We start from the raw sequence: 10343 nt of genomic DNA on the forward strand, positions 1-10343 counted from the left end.
GGGTGGAAGATCTGGGTGCCCCAGTGCTCCCTTCTTCCCAAGAGGGTGTGCGTGGAGGTGGCCTTTCCCCTGACGAAGATGAGCTTTGTGTGCTGGAACTGAGTGGATTAGCTGCTAAGTGTGAGGCCTGTGGTTCAAAAGCTTAAAACAAGTGTAAAAGTCCAGTCATGTGGCGATCGCCTGCAATCAGCACACACATGCACAAACAGGAGGTCCCCTGAGCAAGCTAGCTAGTCAGACTAGGCAAACTCCAGGTCCAATGAGAAATCCTGCTTCAGTAAAGTGACACCTGATGTCAACTTTGGGCCACCATGTGTCCTTGCATACACTTGATGTACACACACACACACACACACACACACACACACACACACACATGTTTATCCATAGACGTGTAAATACTAGAAAAATCCCTTAACCACACTGAACACACAACCCCCTCAACCAAACTGAACCACCCCACCCCAAACACAACCAAAACTAAAACCCCGAGCTTTGTTACAAAGCCACTCTCAGTCACCCTCATTCCTCACAGCACGTGGATCTCATCGTAACTTTCACGGCGTTGATAGAATGTAGAAATTATACAAGCTGGTTTTATTTTTTTTTATGTTCCCATATTGAGCTATGTTTTCATTGAATACAATTACAAAAGAGCATAATATCTCAAGATATTTGAGTCACAATCTTAGCCTTATTACTGTCAAAAAGCAATTACAAGCTATTTTTATGCAGAGCTCAAACATAAAATTAAAGACTCAGAAATGAAAGCGAAACATTTTTAACCATACTATACGGTACTCATAACAGTGTCTGCAGAGCCAAGTGCATAGAAAATATGCATATTCTGCAAGCCATGGAGAGTGTTCACAGAGATGCACTCGAAGAGGAGCCCAGACCAGCTGTCAGTGGTAGCTTCATCTCCTCGATTACTGGTGTATTACTGAACAGCGTGGGGCAAAGATCGCTCTGAAATGTTCAAAATCTTGAAATCGGCTAACGTATTTGGAACGGAGCCTCCGACACCAGAAGTTGGAAGGCTTGAGAGCCAGCATTAGTGACCCGGGTAGATGCATGAATGACCCAGGTAGATGCACGACAGTGTTGTGCCAGGGAGTGCCTGTGTCTGCGGATAAACGATAGGGTCACGAGGTATCAGGAAATGTGGGTCCGTACACAGTGTAGGACAATCACTTGGCAAAGTCCTCTTCAGCGATCGCCTTTTTCAGAAGGCAAGGATATTTGGGTGTGCAAGGCAGGCGAGTAAGTCAGAGAGACTTGGACTGGGCTATCCCAGCGCGGCTGGTTTGGCTGTTGGCTGCTGTGGAGTTCCGAAACTCTTGGTGAGCCCATTCCTCAAGCAGCTGACGCTCCTCAGATGTCTACACAGAATGTACGGGTCATTCCTTTTTGTTGGGGAAGCCTGTTTCTCAGACTGATGGACTGTGGCACCCACGGTGAAGGTGGCAAAGCGAGCAGATAGTCTCTCGTTGATGTTGTCTACTCTACTTCTGCCAGCAGAATAGTAAGTGATCAGAGCAAATGAAGGAAGAAGGAAGAGAAGAGTCACTCCCTCAAGCCAAGTCAGAACTGTTTCTTTTGTCTCTGAGACATTCAAAGGTACCATCCTCTGGGGTCAGCAGGAAAGAAGGCTGCTCGGCCAGCACTGTGACTTTAAAGTTTTTCAAAACCTATTTTTAATGATGGTTCTTAAACACTTTAACCTCCCTTTTAGCCAACCACCAACCAGAGGTAGTGGGAAAGAAAGGATACGGAGGAAGAGGACCTGTTTAGAAAGACTCTTTGGAGCAACTCCCATCTATGTTGTCTGGAAATCAGTGGTTCAGTTCACAGGTCAGCAACAGCCACTCAGTCCATTCGAGAGCACTTCATAGATGCACCAGCAGTCCGGTTCAGTAGAGTCAGGAGAGCAGACACGATCAGCAGCAGTGGCACTACCTAGCAGAGACAGCCAGTCCGCAGCCTCAGCACGAGTCAGCAGCAGGAGGGACCAAGAGGAATGCCAGGAGAAGTTCTCAACTGTGAATCTCTCAGAGAAGCAAAGAGGCGAGACTAAAAAGCCTTGCACAGCTAGCTCTATAAGCAAGTCTAGCTCAGCCTCTTGCTGTCTGTTGAGTCCTATTTATGCCCTCCAAACATCACTTGTCCTCCACCTCCACAGGTCTTGCCTCAGCATGTGTGTCTGTCTCAGCTGACATCACTCTGCCAGATAGCCCAAGTCTGGGGAAGAGGCAGGAAACTACAGCATACCACCAGAAGTTTTTGATGGGTTCTCTCTATGGAGTCCCAACAAATGCAACTCAACTACCCAATGAAAGGAGGACCAATGCATGCATATCATTAGCAAAGAATCCTCCATCGCCTGTCCTTTCACGAGCTTGTTTTAGCAGAACATCCTCTCTCCTGTGTCTGCTTCAGCGAAACATTCCTTCACGAGTCTTCCTTAGTCTTTTACCTGTGTCCAGTCCAGTTAAGTGTTTCAAAGAACCCTTAAATGTTCTCTTCACAGCACAGACACTAGTGTTTTGTTTTGCTTTGTTTTTGCTAGCAAAACACTGAGGGAAAGTGCCTGCCTCAGGCTGGAGAAGTAAATCTGATGGGAACAGACTTCTACCCATGGCAGCCATGGTGCAATGGCTTCTGCATGGTGGGTTCTTTGTGTGTAGGTGTCGTTATGTGTGGAGGCCAGAGGTCAGCATATGGTATCTTCTTCAAATACATTCTACCTTAGTTTTGGAGATGTGGTCTCTCACCAAACCTCAAACTCACCTTGCCAATTTGACTCGAGTGGCTATCATCAACATGAGAATCCTCTTGTCTCTACTTGCCCAGTGCTGGGATTAGACATGTGCTGCTATGCATGGGCTTTTATATAATGTTGGGGGATGTGAACTCAGGAGGCACTGAATCAGCTGAGCCTCTCCCCGCCCCAGCCCAAAGCTGGTTCTTACCGTTGGATGTTATCATCTGCCTTGTCAGCACAGATGTGTTTAGACTCATGGATTTTAGGGACAGTTGACACTACACCCACTAGAACTAGAGAAAGGATGCTCATGCTCTGCCTTTTTGTGGTCCTCTCCTGGGAGAGCCTAATCCACACCATCCACATTCCTGCTGCTGATTCATGGATTCCATAGAAGTGAACAGAGGCCAAACCTGTGTGCAGAGAAATGGCCCTCAATCTTGGACCCCTGATCTTGCTTATGAACCCCAGAATTAGTACCTGGAAGGAGGGCTTCCAAGGAGACCAGGCCATGTGGAGGGAATCTGATTCACACAGAAAGTACAGCCAGACCCTATGTTCTCCTCAGAGTGGATGAAGCTGAAATGCTCCCCCTGCTCCTGTTCATGGGCCTCCTTCAAAGGAGACAGGGTGAGTCCTGATTGGCATTGTCATTCGTGAGTTCATCATCACTGTCATCTTGACTGGACTGAGAATCGCCTAGACATGCATGTCTGTGAGAGTGTGCCTAGAAAGGGTTGACCGAAGGCAGAAGACTCCCCTTGAATGTGTGTAGTACCACCCCATGGCTTGGGGTTCTAGAGTGGATAAAAAAGAGAAAGCGAGTGGGCACCAGGAGTCATCTTTCTCTGGGTTTCTTGACCCACCAAGATGTGAACAAGCTCCTGTCACTACAGCCTCAAGTCCCTCCTCCTCTGTGCCTTCCTGGCCACAATGGTCTCTGTCCAGTGAACCAGAGACAGAACAAACCTTTCCATCCTTGACTTCCTGTTAGATGTTTAGTCACGACAATAAGAAAAGTAAGCGCTCCTTTTTAAATTGCTACCCCTAATTTAGGAGCCTTAACCAGGGTTTTGACTTCTGAGCTTCTGCCACAGAAGCACGATGACTCTCACTGTGAAGACAATTGCAAGCAGTCATGACTTCCCTACCTGAGGCAGAGGCTCAGTGTTGAGTGGATTTGCTGGGACTTTTATGTTCAAAGATGAATTTGTTTTTCAGTGCTCTGGGCTCAAGCAGGTTGGATCAGATCTCAGGGTATCTGTAGGAATGAAGGGTATGTGGATTAGACATCATCCTGCCTCATGTATCCATGTAGCTCTTGGGTTCCATATTGCCTTTGGGGTGGGAACAGAAAAAAAATAGAACTCGGTTGGTGGTTTGATTGTCCTCAGAAGATAACTTCTTTGGAGTCTACCGTTTCTTAGAGCTATGGGGTCATCTGCAACTCCCCTGCAGGTGTGCTCTTGTCCTGTGGGTGTGCTCTTGCTCTGCAGGTGTGCTCTTGCCCTGCAGGTGTGCTCTTGCCCTGCAGGTGTGCCCTTGCCCTGCAGGTGTGCTCTTGCCCTGCAGGTGTGCCTTTTCCCTGCAGGTGTGCCCTTGCCCTGCAGGTGTGCTCTTGCCCTGCAGGTGTGCCCTTGCCCTGCAGGTGTGCTCTTGCCCTGCAGGTGTGCTCTTGCCCTGCAAGTGTGTTCTTGCCCTGCAGGTGTGCCCTTTCCCTGCAGGTGTGCCCTTTCCCTGCAGGTGTGCTCTTGCCCTGCAGGTGTGCTCTTGCCCTGCAGGTGTGCTCTTGTCCTGCAGGTGTGCTCTTGCCCTGCAGGTGTGCTCTTGTCCTGCAGGTGTACCCTTTTGCAGGTGTGCCTTTTCCTTGCAGGTGAATCTCCCCTGCAGGTGTGTCCTTCCTCTTCACACAAGCTTGATGGACTTTATGCCAGGAGCTTCTGCTGTCCTCAGGTTCCTGCATAGAGAAAACATCCTGGAGCTGTAAGGAAACAATTATTCTTCCCTGTCATGGGGGGGGGGGTAGCTGCCAGGACCACAGGTGCTTTTCCAAGAAAGTCTCCAGAGGGGAAGATCTGGCAAGACCAGTGCAAGCCTTTGGTGTTCCAGGCCGGGATCCTGGGAAACAAATCGCCAGCCTGTTTTTAATCTGCTGAATACAAATTGTGACGATTGGAGGCCCCACAGACAAGACCTCATCACAGATGGTTTCCCCTCTAGGTTCTTTTTAGGTAGACGAACCCAGATGAGAAGAGCCGAGTCCTGACACACCTGCCCATGCCATGCTGTGTGCATATGTGCACACACAGCAAAGATACACACCCATAGAGCCCACATGGAGATGACCTCTCTGTGTCTCGCTGTAACGTGGGAATACAGCATAGGCTGTGTAGACGTTAGGTTTCCTGCTGGTTGCTGCTAGTGGTAGGCAAGCATCTTTGTGTGTCCACCTGCGTCCTGCCGTTGACCAAGCCCCTGACTTTCAGGGTCCTTAAGAACACTTAAAATACTGTTCAAACTAGGCATAATTAGCAAGCAGACTGTATGAATACTCACACTCATTCCACATAGACGCCTTGTTGGCACGGAGCAATCCATTACCTGCTTCAGTGAACCGTCCCATTGGTAATTTGCAGAGTTCTCACCCCTGGGTGACAGAGTAAGCTGCCCTCTTCCCAGGCACCGGCTACTATTGTTTAAGCCAAATGTATAATGCATGAGAGAAGTTTGTGTATCAAACATTCCAGACAGGGTACTTAAATTCTAGACCAACTGATAACATTCACACTGATGGGGCTGGAAAGGAAAGAGGTTGGAAGTCTTTTCTCATTTTGCAGGGCTTTTTCATTGAGGTAAAATTCACTCACCACACAGCTCACTCAAGGAAAGTACATGACTCAGTGCCTTCGGCATAATCACAGATTGGTGCAACCCAGCACTGTAATCAATGTTAGTACATACTGATTACCCTATAAGGAAATCTCACACCTATGGGCATTCACTTCCCATTTCCCACGAGCTTTCTAGCACACAGAAACCACCCATCCATCTTATTTGTCTGTAGATTTCCCCTCTGGACATTTCACAGAAGCAGTTGGATGACGTGTTCGCTCTCAAGATGGCTTCCCTTACTTACAGCAATGTAGTCAAGTCTCAGCAGCACTGTAGCAAGTGTTGGTGGGTTTTGTTGTTGTTGTTGGCCAAGTAATATTCCATTTTGTAGCTATGCCTCATTTTAGTTGTGAGTTGATAGGCATCTGGGCTATTGTGACGGATGTGTTTAGAAATGTATAATTTGTGATTTTTATAAGGCGAATTGGACATGAATTGTAATGATTTAGATAACATTTCAAAGATCTCCTAAATCTTTCCTAACAATCAGAGCTAGCTACTTCACATGAGGTTATAGCTGTAAGACTAAGCTGCCAAAGAAAAACTGAAATTAAAATATGATACATTTAAAAAAATACTCCAAATGTAAAATATAGCAAACCAGAGGTATGAAAAGCTATGCACACATGAGGAAATGTGTAGTCAGTCTAATTCCTTACATATGTAGATACCTTTCCATTCCCCTCATCTGTGACCTGCACGCCACCAAGTTAGACAATGAGTGCTCTTGATTGTTTTAATTTTAGGTATATTACTCCTCTTATATGTCAAGTAGTGAGACTAAAAGCAAACAAAAGAAACCATGAACTTCAGGACCTGGAGAGACGCCTCAGCAGGTAAGAGCCCTTGCTGCTCTTAGAGAAGGTCTGGGTTCGATTTCCAGTACCCGCATCAGGAAGCTCACAGATGGCTATGACTCCCAACTCCAGGGGATCTGACAACACTGCAGGTGCACACATCACATATTTGATACACAGATCTGCACATCAACAAGACCCTGGGTCATGTGTGCTGGGAAGGACCTACGACTACTATTACTCTGCTAAATGGATATAGTGCAAGATTGACTCCTAGTGACTGACTGTCATACCTGTAGATTAATGCATCTCACAGCTGCCATCAGAAAAGCTTCTATTTCCAGTAGCTCGCGTTTAATATAGAGATCTGCATCTGGCCAAGGTCCAGAAAGTAAGGGATTGAGGAAGGAATGCTCTGTCCTAAATGGAACCCACTTCTCTTTCAAAGGTTCAGGGCTCATTGTGGAAGAGGAGGCAAAGGAAGTGTAAGAACCACGGGTGGTGGGTGACTCCACGGATGATGTCTTCAGACCTAGCATCTCTGATGGCACATACAAGACCCCTGCAAGCTCAAGCCAGCTCGAACCCAGCATGGAGTGGGAGGGTAGAAAATCTCACCTGCAGCCAGGGTGCTATTGGCATGTGCTAGCTGTTAGGAAAGGGGGAGTCGAGTTTTCTGTGTGGATCCTTCAGTGGAAGACCAAAAGATCCGGGACGATTTGGGGCATCCCAAACTGGAAAACAGAAGACAAAAAGTTTAGTGGATGAGGAAGTGGGTGGCCGACTTGGGAGAGTAGGGGTGGCTCTGATCAAAATATGCTACGTAAAATCCTTGGGGCTAATAAAAATATAAAGTGAAAGATAAGTGAATCAAACGAAATCTTAAAAATAATCAGACCTGCCCAATAAGGAGGAGTAGATTTTTAATGATATGATTCAGGGCTTCCTTCCTTAACGTCTTCACCTAGCCGCTCCTCTCTCCTAAGGATTGTCTGCCTTCTTGCCGAGAGCGCAGCCTTTACTTATATAGCACAGGAACGAGTTTTTCATAATAGCACATTTTCCCTCCATAAAGATGGCTCATGTAGTTTTCAGTTAAGTTTTAAATAGGATACCCAACTAGTTACTTTATAAGGAGATAACGGATGTTTTCCAAAAAGGGGTAGCTCCTAGAAGAAAGCCAGAGCTTTCCCCAGTCATTGTAGTTTATTGACATTATCTGTAATTTTCTAATTGGCAACATTTTACAAACTGATTTAAATACTTGTCTTTTAAAATGAGATCCATGTCGGCTGCGTAGGAACAATTCTTTTGAAGAGATCCTTTTCTTTCTGCTGTGAAGGCACTTGGCTATCCAGCAGAGTGAAGGTTTTCTCTAATGGGAAAACTTGCAAACAATTTATAAAAATAAACCCAGTTATAAGTAGAATTTTTCTCAAGGTATTGAATTTTGACTTTAAAAAAATGTAATAAGACCTTTACGTTATGACAACTTAGCTACCACGGGCGGCCATTTTTTTTTTTTTTTTTTTTTTGGTTCTTTTTTTCCCCCGGAGCTGGGGACCGAACCCAGGGCCTTGCACTTCCTAGGTAAGCGCTCTACCACTGAGTTAAATTCCCAGCCCCAGGGTGGCCATTTTAATTCTTACTTTTCTTCACGACATACTTGAGCTTTCTTTCATCTACTTTCATTTCGGAGTGATCGCTCTCTTAACCACATAAAGACAGTAAAGAGGAGAGGCAGCTGCACAGTGGCGTTCCTGCCTCTCTGTTTCCTGGTGTAGTGTGTGTTACCAACTGCCTCAGACTCCCATGGTGAGCAACATTATACCATGATCCCAAATGACCCTTCCTTCCTTCCTTAGGATTCCTTTGCTAGGTATTTAATCATAGTGACGGGAAAAGTAACTACAGTTAGAGGAAAAAGTTGGAAGAAATAGTTCACCGAAGCCAGTAAACTGACAAAGCAGTGTCACTCGGAGTACTTTAGCCACACAGTTTTGAAATTCCTTAAGACAATGGTGTCTGACACAGGCCTTTAAGCCCAACACTCAGGAGGCAGAGGTAGGCAGATCTCTGTGAGTCTGAGATCAGCCTGATCTATATAGTGAATTCCAGGGCAGTCAGGGCTATGCAGAGAAACCTGTCTCAAAAAACAAAGAAATAGAAAGTCGTCAATGTTTTAATTAAAATGTGATTCGTTATTTCTCTTTCGAACCAAGAAATTTCACAAAATAGAGTGTAAAAAGGCTTTGAGAAAAGATTGGAATAGTTCCCACTTTGGAAATGCAGGCTCCCTTTATAAAACCTACACCCCGACTGAGTTTTCTTGCTTTTACTAAGTGGAGGTGCCAATGTCAGGACTTACTCTAAAGGGATGCCATCTAGGACAAACCCTTTGACCAAAGCTGCTGCAGGCTGCAGCAGGGCTGGCTGGTCTGAACTGGAGTTCATCCGGGTGAATGCTCACATCCCTTAGAATGATCAAACCGGGCGCTATTTAGCACGAGCAGGTGCTGATTAAATATCGTTTTATGCTTCTTACTCTCTCCACACAGTGGAAGACAGGCTTGGTGCAAGCTCTGCAGGAAGTCAGTTCCCCTGGTGGGCTCAGGACACCTATTTTGTTAAGTAACTGAAAGTCCAAACCAGAAATGAAAGGGCTTCCTTTCAAAGTCTGAGGAAAACTGGCTCATGGAAGCCTGCCTGTTCAGGTCCTGTGGGAAAGACCGTGGGGGTGTGGGGGGTGTGGGGGGGTGTGGGGGGTGTGGGGGGTGTGGGGGGTGTGGGGGGTGTGGGGGGTGTGGGTGTGGGGCCATTCCGGAAGGTTCTACCGCACAAACTTTTTGCATTTTTCATTCATGTAGAATTTTCATCCTTTTGTCATTTGTCCCCGCCAGCTGCATTTCCCTATCCGATGCTATTGTAGGGTCGCTTGTGTGGTAAGTGCCTTATCTCAGCTTCAGGGGCTGTTGGAGTGGTCTGGTGTCGGGGGCTTTGTTCTGTCCCAGGCGTCTCTCCTGGGCCCCTCACTTGAGGAAGCTTCATCTGCTTCCAGGCCTGACTGCAGCCCCTTTGAAACTTCCTGCTTTTTCCCTGGAGGGTAACTCGCCAGCCTCTAAACTCCCCTCCAACCCAAGATCTTGTCTCTTCTTTTATGGCCCCTTCTCTGTTTGTGCACCCCTCCCCTCCCCCCAGCACCTTTCAGGAAGTCGCCAATGCCGGGATAGAAAAAAAACTGTCCCTGTCATATCCTCGAGGCAGGGGGCTCTTAGTCCTGATATGCATACTGCTCATTGCAATTCGTTAAATTCAACTTACCAGCTCACGCTGTCTTCTTCCAATCATTTGCCCCTTGTGTGTTAAGTCTTTTTGGTACTTCTCAGTTAGTTGAGACTCCGAAGACCAAGTGGAGCACAAAACAACACAAACGACAGCCTCCTCCAGAGCTCTGGGTACCCTGCCTTGAAGATGAGAACTGATCTACAGCCCGCAGAAAGCTGGGCCCTGGGGGGAGGGGCTTTGCCATTACACCCCTGTTGATGGCTGGGCCTGAATCATCCAGGCCACTGTCTCTGTGACTCTGTGGTTGGACTGGGGCTTTATTTGTTTATGAAATTGTCTTCACTTTCCAGACTTTCCCCTACAGGAAATCATTGATAATCATTACTAAGTCAGGGATGTCATAATGTTGCTCAGCTAACATAAGGCAGAAGACTCTAGAACCCAGGGGTGCTAATGGTCAGTCGTTGCTGCAGTGGGGTCCTTCATGGTTGCAAGTTGGTACAATCACAGGAGAACCGGTAGGTGCTTGGTTTTCTCCGGAGAGGTCTTAGGAGGCCTCAGGCAGTGGTGGGCCTAATGCAGCCTTCTGAGCGCCCCCCCCCCCC

General features: G+C 46.9%; 1 long non-coding RNA gene across 1 annotated transcript; it reads right to left on the reverse strand.

The window, feature by feature from the left end:
• Positions 1-577: 577 nt before the first annotated feature.
• LOC147999891 (uncharacterized) lies at positions 578-9930 on the reverse strand. The gene is made up of 5 exons (XR_015643147.1): positions 9775-9930; positions 7072-7187; positions 3916-4025; positions 1787-1959; positions 578-1511 (listed from the first exon to the last, which is right to left on the reverse strand). It is a non-coding gene; the product is annotated as an uncharacterized LOC147999891 (long non-coding RNA).
• Positions 9931-10343: the final 413 nt, after the last annotated feature.

This window comes from Rattus norvegicus, chromosome 18 (assembly GCF_021556685.1).
Source record: "Rattus norvegicus strain SHRSP/BbbUtx chromosome 18, alternate assembly SHRSP_T2T, whole genome shotgun sequence".
Classification (NCBI taxonomy): domain Eukaryota; kingdom Metazoa; phylum Chordata; class Mammalia; order Rodentia; family Muridae; genus Rattus; species Rattus norvegicus.